Below are 14,631 nucleotides of genomic sequence, written 5' to 3'. Positions count from 1 at the left end.
TTAAAAAATCCACGTTTATTGATGGTCCCTGAAATTTCCCAGTAGCCTCCTGGCACAAAATCAATTACGATAAAATTTCCGAACAATTTCCATTTCATCCGAAAGTTAACACAATCACTTTTCCACCATAAAATTATGAATTATATTTGTTATTTCCTTGTTCACTGCATTCGAAAAAAATAACAACTTATTTATTTTTTAATTGAAAATTTCACTCTCCCTTTCGTGTGCTTTATTTTATTACGGAAAATGCATTTTCCTTTGACATGGAAATCGGTTGGCAACTATTTGATTTATGAATAATAAATGTGAATGCCATAAATATATTTTTCGCATAATTAAATTTTCTTGCAATTCATTTTTTGTTGTTGTAGTTGTTGTGAGGTTGTTGGCAAATTGAAAAGAGTTGTTTTCAAACGTTGCAAATTGTTGATGTTCTTTGCAATGTAAAATGAAAATCAGCTACTGATGTTGATGTTGTTTTGAATGTGGATGATAAGTTTTTTAAATATTGAATTATTTACATATTTTTTGTTGTGTGATGGATGAATGGATGGGATAATTAAACGAGGGTGGGGAGAATTCGGAAAGGGGACAAAATATTTTAATATTAAGTATCAGTCGGTTTTGCCGACAGATGTATACCCTCATCCAATGCTCGATTATTTAAATATATTTTGACTTCTGTTATGGTTATCCAAATTATTGACCCTCTAAGGGCTCCCCCTGCCAGAAGGAGTGGTCCGATATATCCCATCTTCACAGCAGGTCTTGTGTTAGTAGAAATAATGGGATGTGTGAAATATAACGAGAACCGGATGCTTATTATGGATTTTATGATCGTTTTTGGTTATTCGAAATGTTGACCTTTTGTGGGGCAGGTACCAGAAGAAATGGTCCGATCTCTAATAAGTTTATAACAGATCTTGTGTTGATGGAGATATTGAGATGTGCCAAGTGTGAATGAAATCGGATGTTAATTTCGCGTTTTATGAGCTTCATGGTTATTCAAAAATTTGACTCTTTGTGGGGGAGGTACCACAAGGAGTGGACCGATATATCCCATCTTCACAGCAGGTCTAGTGTTAGTAGAGATAATAAGATGTGTGAAATATAAAGAGAACCGGATGCTTATTTCGGATTTTATGATCGTTTTGGTTATTCAGAACTTTGACCCTTTGTGGGGGAGGTACCGGAAGAAATGGTCCGATCTCTACCACCTTAAGAACAGGTCTTGTGTTGATGAAAATATTGAGATGTACGAAGTCTAAATGGAATCGGATGTTAATTTCAAATTTTATGAGCTTGACGGATATTACCAGAAGGAGGGGGAGGTACCAGAAGGAGCGGACCGATATATCCCATTTTCACATCAGACCTTGGGTTAATAAAAATATTGTAATGTGTGTAATTCGAAGACAATCGGACTCCTATATCACATTTTATAAGAGTTATAATTATTCAAAATTTTGACCCTTCTGGGGGGAGGTAGTTGACGGAGTAGATCGATATTGTCCATTTACGCACCTGACCTAGCACTAATGCAAATATTAAGATTTGCAAAGTAGTAGCAAAATCGGATTATACTTTCTCTTTCTGTGCAGTAAAATATTTTTTTTTTGTGAAAGTTTCGATCTTTTGAGGGGGAGGTACCAGAAGAATATACAAACGTGGATTTTTTAAAAAATATTTTTTTCAAAGAATGCACAAAACGTGGATTTTTTAAAAATAATTTTTTTCAAAGAATGCACAAAACGTGGATTAATAAAAATTATTTTTCTCAAATAATACACAAAGGTGGATTTTTTAAAAATTATTTTTTTTTCAAAGAATACACAAACGTGGATTTTTTAAAAATTATTTTTTTTTTCAAAGAATACACAAAGGTGGATTTTTTAAAAATTATTTTTTTCAAAGAATATACAAACGTGGATTTTTTAAAAATTATTTTTTTCAAAGAATACACAAACGTGGATTTTTTAAAAATTATTTTTTTTCAAAGAATACACAAACGTGGATTTTTTAAAAATTATTTTTTTTTTCAAAGAATACACAAACGTGGATTTTTTAAAAATTATTTTTTTCAAAGAATACACAAACGTGGATTTTTTAAAAATTCTTTTTTTCAAAGAATACACAAACGTGGATTTTTTAAAAATTATTTTTTTCAAAGAATACACAAACGTGGATTTTTTAAAAATTATTTTTTTCAAAGAATACACAAACGTGGATTTTTTAAAAATTCTTTTTTTCAAAGAATACACAAACGTGGATTTTTTAAAAATTATTTTTTTCAAAGAATACACAAACGTGGTTTTTTTAAAAATTATTTTTTTCAACGAATATACAAACGTAGATTTTTTAAAAATTATTTTTTTCAAAGAATACACAAACGTGGATTTTTTAAAAATTATTTTTTTCAACGAATATACAAACGTAGATTTTTTAAAAATTATTTTTTTCAACGAATATACAAACGTAGATTTTTTAAAAATTATTTTTTTTTTTCAAAAAATGCACAAATGTGGATTTTTTAAAAATTATTTTTTTCAAAGAATACACAAACGTGGATTTTTTAAAAAATATTTTTTTCAAAGTATACATAAACGTGGATTTTTTAAAAATTATTGTTTTCAAAGAATACACAAACGTTGATTTTTTAAAAATTATTGTTTTCAAAGAATACACAAACGTGGATTTTTTAAAAATTATTGTTTTCAAAGAATGCACAAACGTGATTTTTTTTTTAAATTATTTTTTTTCAAAGAATGCACAAACGTGATTTTTTTTTTAAATTATTTTTTTTTTCAAAAAATGCACAAACGTGATTTTTTTTTAAAATATATATATTTTTTAAATACACAAACGTGGATTTTTTAAAAATTATTAACTTGATTTTTTTAAATATATATATTTTTTAAATACACAAACGTGGATTTTTTAAAAATTATTAACGTAATTTTTTTTAAAAATATATAAAATATAAATACACAAACGTGGATTTTTTCAAAGAATACACAAACATGGATTTTTTAAACATTATTTTTTTCAAAGAATCCACAAAGCGTGGATTTTTAAAAAAATATTTTTTTCAAAGAATCCACAAAACGTGGATTTTTTAAAAATTATTTTTTTCAAAGAATACACAAACGTGGATTTTTTAAAATTATTTTTTTCAAAGAATACACAAACGTGGATTTTTTAAAAATTATTTTTTTCAAAGAATACACAAACGTGGATTTTTTAAAAATTATTTTTTTCAAAGAATACACAAACGTGGATTTTTTAAAAATTATTTTTTTCAAAGAATACACAAACGTGGATTTTTTAAAAATTATTTTTTTCAAAGAATACACAAACGTGGATTTTTTAAAAATTATTTTTTTCAAAGAATACACAAACGTGGATTTTTTAAAAATTATTTTTTTTCATGGCCCACTTGGACGTGGATTTATTAAAAAATATTTTTTCATGGCCCACTTGGACGTGGATTTATTAAAAAATATTTTTTCATGGCCACTTGGACGTGGATTTATTAAAAAATATTTTTTCATGGCCCACTTGGACGTGGATTTATTAAAAAATATTTTTCATGGCCCACTTGGACGTGGATTTATTAAAAAATATTTTTTCATGGCCCACTTGGACGTGGATTTATTAAAAAATATTTTTTCATGGCCCACTTGGACGTGGATTTATTAAAAAATATTTTTTCATGGCCCACTTGGACGTGGATTTATTAAAAAATATTTTTTCATGGCCCACTTGGACGTGGATTTATTAAAAAATATTTTTTCATGGCCCACTTGGACGTGGATTTATTAAAAAATATTTTTTATGGCCCACTTGGACGTGGATTTATTAAAAAATATTTTTTCATGGCCCACTTGGACGTGGATTTATTAAAAAATATTTTTTCATGGCTCACTTGGACGTGGATTTATTAAAAAATATTTTTTCATGGCCCACTTGGACGTGGATTTATTAAAAAATATTTTTTCATGGCCCACTTGGACGTGGATTTATTAAAAAATATTTTTTCATGGGCCACTTGGACGTGGATTTATTACAAAAATATTTTTTCATGGGCCACTTGGACGTGGATTTATTACAAAAATATTTTTTCATGGGCCACTTGGACGTGGATTTATTACAAAAATATTTTTTCATGGACCACTTGGACGTGGATTTATTACAAAAATATTTTTCATGGGCCACTTGGACGTGGATTTATTACAAAAATATTTTTTCATGGGCCACTTGGACGTGGATTTATTACAAAATTTTTTTTCATGGGCCACTTGGATTTATTAAAAAATATTTTTCCATGGGCCACTAGGACGTGGATTTATTAAAAAATATTTTTTTCATTTTTTCATGGGCCACTTGGACGTGGATTTATTAAAAAATATTTTTTCATGGGCCACTTGGACGTGGATTTATTAAAAAATATTTTTTCATGGGCCACTTGGACGTGGATTTATTAAAAAATATTTTTTCATGGGCCACTAGGACGTGGATTTATTAAAAAATATTTTTTCATGGGCCACTAGGACGTGGATTTATTAAAAAATATTTTTTCATGGGCCACTAGGACGTGGATTTATTAAAAAATATTTTTTCATGGGCCACTAGGACGTGGATTTATTAAAAAATATTTTTTCATGGGCCACTAGGACGTGGATTTATTAAAAAATATTTTTTCATGGGCCACTAGGACGTGGATTTATTAAAAAATATTTTTTCATGGCCCACTTGGACGTGGATTTATTAAAAAATATTTTTCATGGCCCACTTGGACGTGGATTTATTAAAAAATATTTTTTCATGGCCCACTTGGACGTGGATTTATTAAAAAATATTTTTTCATGGCCCACTTGGACGTGGATTTATTAAAAATATTTTTTCATGGCCCACTTGGACGTGGATTTATTAAAAAATATTTTTTCATGGCCCACTTGGACGTGGATTTATTAAAAAATATTTTTTCATGGCCCACTTGGACGTGGATTTATTAAAAATATTTTTTTATGGCCCACTTGGACGTGGATTATTAAAAAATATTTTTTTATGGCCCACTTGGACGTGGATTTATTAAAAAATATTTTTTCATGGCCCACTTGGACGTGGATTTATTAAAAAATATTTTTTCATGGGCCACCTAGACGTGGATTTATTAAAAAATATTTTTTCATGGGCCACCTGGACGTGGATTTATTAAAAAATATTTTTTTATGGGCCACCTGGACGTGGATTTATTAAAAAATATTTTTTCATGGGCCACCTTGACGTGGATTTATTACAGAAATATTTTTTCATGGCCCACTTGGACGTGGATTTATTAAAAAATATTTTTTCATGGGACACTTGGACGTGGATTTATTAAAAAATATTTTTTCATGGGCCACCTGGACGTGGATTTATTAAAAAAATATTTTTTCATGGGCCACCTGGACGTGGATTTATTTAAAAATATTTTTTCATGGGACACATGGACGTGGATTTATTAAAAAATATTTTTTCATGGGACACATGGACGTGGATTTATTAAAAAATATTTTTTCATGGGCCACCTGGACGTGGATTTATTAAAAAGTATTTTTTCATGGGACACATGGACGTGGATTTATTAAAAAATATTTTTTCATGGGCCACCTGGACGTGGATTTATTAAAAAATATTTTTTCATGGGACACATGGACGTGGATTTATTAAAAAATATTTTTTCATGGGCCACCTGAACGTGGATTTATTAAAAAATATTTTTTCATGGGACACATGGACGTGGATTTATTAAAAAATATTTTTTCATGGGACACATGGACGTGGATTTATTAAAAAATATTTTTTCATGGGCCACCTGGACGTGGATTTATTAAAAAATATTTTTTCATGGGACACATGGACGTGGATTTATTAAAAAATATTTTTATTAAAATTTATTTTTAAAGTAAATATATTTTATATTTAAAATGGACCTTAGTACAATTTTAGGAAAAATCTAGAACTATGGGATTTTTCAGAATTTCAAAAAGTTTTGAATCAAATTTCGTGGATAACTCAATATTCACATCTCTGATAATTCATCCCCATTTTTTTTTCTCGAACCATAAACCTATTATTCTACCATCATCTTTTGTACTGCTAATCATTAAACATTTTTGTATTTAGAAATTCTGTTTATTGACCTCACTCAAATTACCACACCTCACCATCATCACCGACAATTCCGACTAATAATGGCCCTCCTTTGTTAAGTGAATTGCTGTTCTATGCGAAAATTTTGCACATAAAACGGAAACATATGTTTGTCCTCTTGTCCTGTCGGCCCATTTACATATTTATTATTGATTGTTAAACATTATCACGGAATTGTATGTTGTTATTGTCACAATTATGTTCGGGAGCTGGTGATGGTATTTATGATATAATTGGACAGTGGTGTAAGGAGGATTTTGTGCATAGAAGATCCTTTAAGAGGATTCCACAAAAGGAGAAGGGTTGAACATTTCAAAGGCGTTCTATAGCTAGATGAGGTATTCAAGAAGCATTCTATAGATAGGAGAGATTATATACCCAAACCTACCCGACCCATTCAGTTCTATTGTCAAAAGACCTTATTCAAGTCTGAGCTTATTTACGCATTCGGCTTTTTCATGGCTTTTATAGACAGGAGACCATATGTAGGAATTCCACATAAGCAAACCTCAATTAGGTCATATATATACCAAAGATATTTTACATGGCTTTTTAAGTTCCATATACAAAAAACCTTTTCAGATTCTCTATCAAAAAAAAAGATTTAAAAATATCTTGCACAGGCTGTAGACTCCTTAATTTCTTCTTGAAGAAGGTAATCTACGTCGGTTGTTATGGACTTATTCATAACTTCCACAGACCGAAAAAAACTTACAGGGCATGCATAGATTTGTGAATTTTCGATTATCGGAAGTTTCCAATTCCACAATGTTTTTCCGAATCTTTTATATAATTGGTATAATTGGTATTCCACTTTAATGTCCCCCATATGGAAACTATTCTTAGTTGCTGCCCTCTAAGAAGAATCTTAGACAAACTATAGAAAAAGATCTTCAGTTATTAGTTTTTTTTTCGATATATTTTTATCTCCACGTTAATAAATTCTATAATTTTTATTTTATTTCTTTAACAATCCACACCTGCGATGATCCTTGAAAAAATATTTATTAAAAAACATTCTTAAAAAAATATTCTTTAAAAATCTACGGTTATTGGTCATTGAAAAAATATTCACGTCCCTACTGGTCCTTGAAAAAATATTCTTTAAAAAATAAATGCCTCTGTTGGTCCTTAAAAAAATATTCTTTAAAAATTCAAGCCCCTTTTGGTTCTTGGAAAAATATTCTTTAAAAAATTCAAGCCACTTTTGGTTCTTGGAAAAATATTCTTTAAAAAATTCAAGCCTCTTTTGGTTCTTGGAAAAATATTCCTTAAAAAATTCAAGCCTCTTTTGGTTCTAGGAAAAATATTCTTTAAAAAATTCAAGCCAATTTTGGTTCCTGGAAAAATATTCTTTAAAAAATTCAAGCCTTTTTTTGGTTCTTGGAAAAATATTCTTTAAAAAATTCAAGCCTCTTTTGGTCCTTGAAAAAATATTCTTTAAAAACTTCAAGTCTCTGATGACCCTGGAAAATATTCTTTAAAAATTCCACGCATTGGATGGTCGTTGAAAAAAATATTCTTTAAAAATTCCACGCATTGGATGGTCGTTGAAAAAAATATTCTTTAAAAATTCCACGCCTTGGATGGTCGTTGAAAAAAATATTCTTTAAAAATTCCACGCCTTGGATGGTCGTTGAAAAAAATATTCTTTAAAAATTCCACGCCTTGGATGGTCGTTGAAAAAAATATTCTTTAAAAATTCCACGCCTTGGATGGTCGTTGAAAAAATATTCTTTAAAAATTCCACGCCTTGGATGGTCGTTGAAAAAAATATTCTTTAAAAATTCCACGCCTTGGATGGTCGTTGAAAAAAATATTCTTTAAAAATTCCACGCCTTGGATGGTCGTTGAAAAAAATATTCTTTAAAATTCCACGCCTTGGATGGTCGTTGAAAAAAATATTCTTTAAAAATTCCACGACTTGGATGGTCGTTGAAAAAAATATTCTTTAAAAATTCCACGCCATGGATGGTCGTTGAAAAAAATATTCTTTAAAAATTCCACGCCTTGGATGGTCGTTGAAAAAAATATTCTTTAAAAATTCCACGCCTTGGATGGTCGTTGAAAAAAATATTCTTTAAAAATTCCACGCCTTGGATGGTCGTTGAAAAAAATATTCTTTAAAAATTCCACGCCTTGGATGGTCGTTGAAAAAAATATTCTTTAAAAATTCCACGGCTTGGATGGTCGTTGAAAAAAATATTCTTTAAAAATTCCACGCCTTGGATGGTCGTTGAAAAAAATATTCTTTAAAAATTCCACGCCTTGGATGGTCGTTGAAAAAAATATTCTTTAAAAATTCCACGCCTTGGATGGTCGTTGAAAAAATATTCTTTAACAAATCCACGCCTTGGATGGTCCTTGAAAAAATATTCTTTAAAAATCCACGTTTCTGATGACCCTTTAAACAAATTCTTCAGAAAATCCACACTTGTGATGGTCCTTTAAAAAAAGTGTTTTTAAGAATTCTACGGGTATGATGGTCCTTGAAAAAATATTTTTTAAAAAATCCAGATCTTGCTGATCCTTGAAAAAATATTTTTTAGATATCCAGGCCTTCCTGATCCTAAAAAAATCGTTAAAAAAATCACGCCTGCGATGGTTTTTGAAAAGATTTAAATTATTGTCTAGTAAAAGTATTTCAAAGATGTTTTAAGGATGGAAGTCCTTTAAGAGATTTTCCATAAAAGGACTTCCCCTTCCAGTTTGGGAACATTTTTTTTTGTGTAAAATGACTTGTTTAGGTTAGTATATTTTTAAATACATATTTTCATGGATTTCCTGATCAGATTTTTACTTTTTTTCTAAGGACCTAGGACCTTCGTCGAACATTGTCTTTTTCAACCGGCTCTCCAAAGCCGCGTCCCAAAAATCGTTGATGCTTTCAAAAAAGTATTTTCTTTCTGGTCAAGAATAATGCATGTATTAAAAAATTTTTCCTATAGCTTCGTGGCAGAGAATTGTAGTTTTTTTTTTTTGTTAAAAGTTGGGGATTTCTAGAAATGTAAATTTTTTATAACATATTTATTCCTCCTGCCTTGCCTCCTGGCCAAGAATTGTGGATTTTTATACCCTTCGCCATAGATCCCGCAAAGTACTTTTTGATTAGCATAAAAGTGTATATCAATTAAGCGATGTCCGTCCGACCATTTCTGGAAATTACTCTGATGTGATATATAAAATTTTGCTCAAATTAATTTTATGTCTATATAACTTTCAAAAAATTGGGAATGGCTCCCATAAATAACTGTAGCTCCAGGTATTTTGATGATTTGTGTCATAGTTTGAACCGGATACTACCTCTTATGAGAGAAAAATGCATATACAGGGCCACATCTTTGGTTCTACAGTCTCCATACTTCCCTGTATCCTGGCGTTTTTTTAATATATTTGTTCAAGGCCTCACGATACAAAGTTAGTGGATTTTTAAAAAATGGACCCACTGTCCGTCACTCAACGTCCATGTCATTGCATATGTGTACACACACACACTCTCTCGCACATAAATTGTTGACCACAAAATATGCCCATAAATACGCATGTATGCACGTACACACACACACAGTCTCATGTGAGTGTTATTCTCAATACATGCACAAATACATGCACATTTCGTTATTGCTGCTGCTTCTGTAAATTGTTTATTAAATTATATTGATTTTTGCATTATGGCCTGTGTTAATGTGTGGGCTCCTTTTGTGATAATGTGTGCACACACACACACGCATATTGTGTATTTGAAGAGTTATGTGTGTGCGTGTGTTTCTAAAAATGGTTATAGCATCCAATTAATATCACATATTTCGGGGGGAAAATCGAAAATGAGAAATTTGCAAATTTAAAAGAACAGGTGAATGTAGGAGTATTTTTAATATAAGTTCATTATTTATTGTAGTGAATTTTTTACTAGATTACATTATCAGGTGCCTATAATTTTTTATATATATTCTTTATCATATTTTTTAAATATATTTTTTGTCAAGATTAATTCTAAGATATTTTTTTAAATAATTTTAAAATTTCATATTTTGCGAAAAAAAAATTGTAGTGTAGTGATAATAGCACGTGTATGGCGCTTCTGGAACGTTGATATGGTTTGAGTAGCAGATATTTTCTTTGCCAAAAACATAGTGGCAACGTTCCAGAAGCGCCATACACCAACTACTTTCACTATTACAATTTTTAATTGAATTATTTCCCTAAAAAATAAAGAAAAATCAGGAACTTAAAGAAGTACTTTCAAATCTAAAATTTAGCGAAGAGCATAATATTTGAGGCCCTTTGTATATGATTAAATCTATACAGGGTGAAATATGGTGTGGGCTGCCCGCCATAACAGCCGAAGGTGGCTCTCCGCTCGTATTAATCACCCGTGGCATCAGAATAAATACCGAATATTACCGCGAAAATATTCTGGAGGGTGTATAAAGGCCTTGGGCACGCAAACATTTGGGCATTCCACCAGGACTCAGCTCCATCGCACTCAGCACGCGCCATCTAGGAATGGTTACGAAATGAGGTTCCTCGCTTCATTACCAGCGCACAATTGCCACCAAAAGCCTCCGGATACCAATCTGTTGGACTATTGTGTCTCGTGTATTTTAGAAAGCAAGGTTGGCACTAAAAAATACCAAAGTGACGATCACGTCCAGCAAGCGCTTTGCCGGGAATGGGCCAAAATACCACAGAGCAACATTCGGGCAGCATGTGACGGTTTCATTGGCCATTCGAAGGCGATAATTCGTGCCAATTCGAACAAATCAAACTTATTTTAAAATTTGATGGTATTTCCGACATTTTCTGCTTTCATTCAATAAAATTTTTACTTTGACCTTTTAGAAAATTTCAATAGAATTTAGGGGGATTTATTTTAGCGATTTGAAGCCAAAAGGTATACAATGAACCACAGCATTTTTGCCAAACAGTAGATCTAATGCACAAACAATAGCAACGTTCCAGTAACGCCATAAACCTACTACTTTTACCATTTTACAGGTTGTATTATTACTCTTTTCAAACTTAAAAATATCAGAAATTGTTGTAAACCTTAAAAATATGAATCGAATAAAAATAAAATATAGCATGTCTGATATACAAATTCTGAATATTAGATTTGTTGATATGGAAAAATGCTGTAATGTAATGAAGCAAAAACGAAACCTAAAAGTATGCAATGAACCACTATGTTTTATTTCAAACAACAAATCAAAGACACAAACCATATCAACGTTCCAGAAACGCCTTAAAACTCTTACTTTTACTAGTTTTACAAATTTTGCTAGCTATTTCTTCACAAAATATTAAACATAAATTAAGTTATTGCGAAAATTGCTAAATTTCATAAACCAGAATCTTTTAATAAAATTTTGAAGGACCCATAGCCAATTTTAAAAGTGAATTTTTAAATAGAATTTTAGGGACCCATAGCAATTCTAAAACGTCGATTTTTACATAGATTTCATAAAAAAAAATTAAGAATTTTCGGGGATTTATTATTATATTTACAATCACATTTTTTTTGGCAAACGATAGATCAAATGCGCAAACCATAGCAATGTTCCAGTAACCCCATACACCTACTACTTCTGCAATTTTAAAGGTTTCATTATTAATCCTTTCCAAAATTTTTTAGAAAAAATAGCTCAAGTTGTAAAACGTAAAAATATGTACGATTAAAATATAGTAGGTCTGATATACAACTTCTGAATATCTGGAATTTTGAGGGACACATAGCAAGTCTTAAACGTGGATTTTTACATAGATTTTATAGGAATTTTCATTAGAATTTTCGGGTATTTATTTGAGCGAATTCAAGCCTAAAAGTAAGCAATGTACCACCATATTTTTTTTTTGGCAAACAATAAATCTAATGCACAAACCATAGCTATGTTCCAGTAACCCCATACACCTACTACTTTTACCATTTTAAAGGTTTTATTAGGAATCCTTTCCAAAATTAAAAAAAATATATATCAAAAATTGTTGAAAAAGTAAAAAATATGAATCGAATTAAATATATAGCAGTCTGATATAAAATATCTGAATATCTGATTTGTTGAGGTGGATGAATGCTGTAATGTAATAAAGCAAAAATAAAACCTAAAAGTATGCAATGAACAGCTATGTTTTAATTCAAACAACAAATCAAAGACACAAATCACATAAACGTGCCAGAAACGCCATAAATCTCCTACTTTTACTAGTTTTATAATTTTTGCTAGCAAAAATATTAAACAATACACAAAATATTAAAACAATTAAGTTAATGAAAAAATTGACAAATTTCATAAACGAGGATCTTCAAATAAAATTTTGAAGGACCCATGGCAAATCTTATTAGCGGATTTTTAAATAGAATTTTTAGGGACCAATAGCAAGTCTTATACTTGGATTTTTATATAGATTTCTTACGAATTTTTAATAAATTTATCGGGGATTTATTTGAACGGATTCAAGCCTAAAAGTAAACAATGTACCACCACATTTTTTTGGCAAATAATAAATCTAATGCACAAACCATAGCAATGTTCCAGTAACCCCATACACCCACTACTTTTACCATTATAAAGTAATCATTATTATTTCTTTAAAAAAAAATTAAAAAAGCAAATATTGTTGTAAAACTTAAAAATATGAATAGAATAAAATATAGCAGGACTGATATACAAATTTTGAATATTAGATTTGTAGATGTGAAAAAAATTCTGTGAATTTCAGACATTTTTACAAAATTTTGCGTCCTACATTTTATGAAAAATGCCATTTGCTAAGAGCTATTATAAATCAGCTTGATCTTCGATATGAACCAAATTTTTAATAGCTTAAAGGCCTTACCTACACTTTCAAATACATCAGCTGTTGATAAGACGCCTTAAAGTATGCAAAGGATTGGAAAACTTGTTAAAAAAGAATAAACTGAGAAAACTGAAACACAAAAAAAAAAAAACAGTAAAGAAAGTCTTAAAGTCGGGCGGGGCCGACTTTATGATACCCTACACCACTTTTCTAATTTAGTAGAGCTCCACATAACAATTAATAGTTTTTATGGGAGAATTCAATCATACACGCCATGATTATAATTATAATTTAAAGTTCAAAGACTAAATATGCCGAAGCATTTGTATCCTTTAAATTCGGAATTGTATTGCCCATTTGGTGCACAAATAATTTGAAATCGGATAAAGATATCTGAACCAATCTTCACCAAATTTGACACACTAGCTTCTAGACTCAATTCGGTCGTAAGTGCCAAATTACATCACATTTGGACAAATATTAGACTTTTGGTGCAAAATCCAAGGTAAATCGGACGAAGTTATATATGGGAGCTATATCCAAATCTGAACGGATCTCGATAAAATCTAGCAAATGTATTTCTCAGCTGTAGTTGCTATATTTCCCCAAATATTGTTGTTACAGAGCGCATATTACGGCTGCGGAGGACAAAAATAACAAATCGGATGAACAATATATATGGGTGCTATAGCTGTATCTGAACCGATTTCGATCAAATTTGACATACTAGCTTCTACACTCAATTCGGTCGTAAGTGCCAACTTCCATCCCATTTGGTCAAATATTAGACGTTTGGTGCTCAATAAAAAGTAAATCGGACGAAATTATATATGGAAGCTATATCCAAATGTGAACCGATTTCGATCAAATTTCGCATACTTATTTCCAGGCCTAATTTGGTTGTATGTGCAAAATTCCATATTATTCGGGCTGATATTACACGTTTGGTGCACAATAAAAGGCAAATCGGACGAAGATATATATGGGAGCTATATCTAAATTTTGACCGATTATCTCCAAGTTCAATAGGGTTCGTCCTTGCGCCAAACAAATGATCTGTGCAAAATTTCATCTGGATAGGTCAATAAATGAGAACTGTACTTTGTTTACAAAAATACATGGCCAGACGGCGGACGGACGGACGGACATGCATAAATCGATTCAGAATGTGATTCTATGGAGATCCTCAAAAGTAACTATGGGTCTATCTCGTTTCCTTTTGCCTGTTACAAACAAATGCACCAGGCCATAATACCCTGACGACCTTGTGGTGTAGGATGTAAATATTGCAATTCTTACAAGCCTAAAAGTATACACCACACCTCATGTCATATTATTATTCCCAATAATATTTAAAACCATAAATTTTGACATCAATTAAAATTCAAATATTCCAAAAATCAAAATATTCCATCCCTGGTTGTCATTGCCAACTGATTCAGGTCACCGTACGCAAATTGAAATGACATCTGAGAGTTCAAATGCTGTCACTGGTCTTGATATGATATATTTCTCACAAATATTAAGATAGCATATATAATTTTAAGCTTACATCAACATATTGGCAGAATTTCGAAATGGATGGAGGTAGAAAAGCAACGGACAGTTAGACATGTTGCCGAACAGATGCTGACT

At 30.7% G+C, this 14,631-nt stretch overlaps 1 protein-coding gene across 1 annotated transcript in view; it reads left to right on the top strand.

Annotated features, from left to right (window-relative positions):
- LOC101896226 (neuronal acetylcholine receptor subunit alpha-7-like) overlaps nt 1–14,631 on the top strand; it is a gene marked incomplete at its 5' end in the record, with an annotated part of 244,281 nt that overhangs the window by 44,138 nt on the left and 185,512 nt on the right.

This window comes from Musca domestica, unplaced genomic scaffold, assembly GCF_030504385.1.
Source record: "Musca domestica strain aabys unplaced genomic scaffold, Musca_domestica.polishedcontigs.V.1.1 62, whole genome shotgun sequence".
In the NCBI taxonomy this organism is placed as follows: Eukaryota; Metazoa; Arthropoda; class Insecta; order Diptera; family Muscidae; genus Musca; species Musca domestica.
Note: the sequence above shows the minus strand (reverse complement) of the source record. Positions and strands in the feature narration are given on the sequence as shown.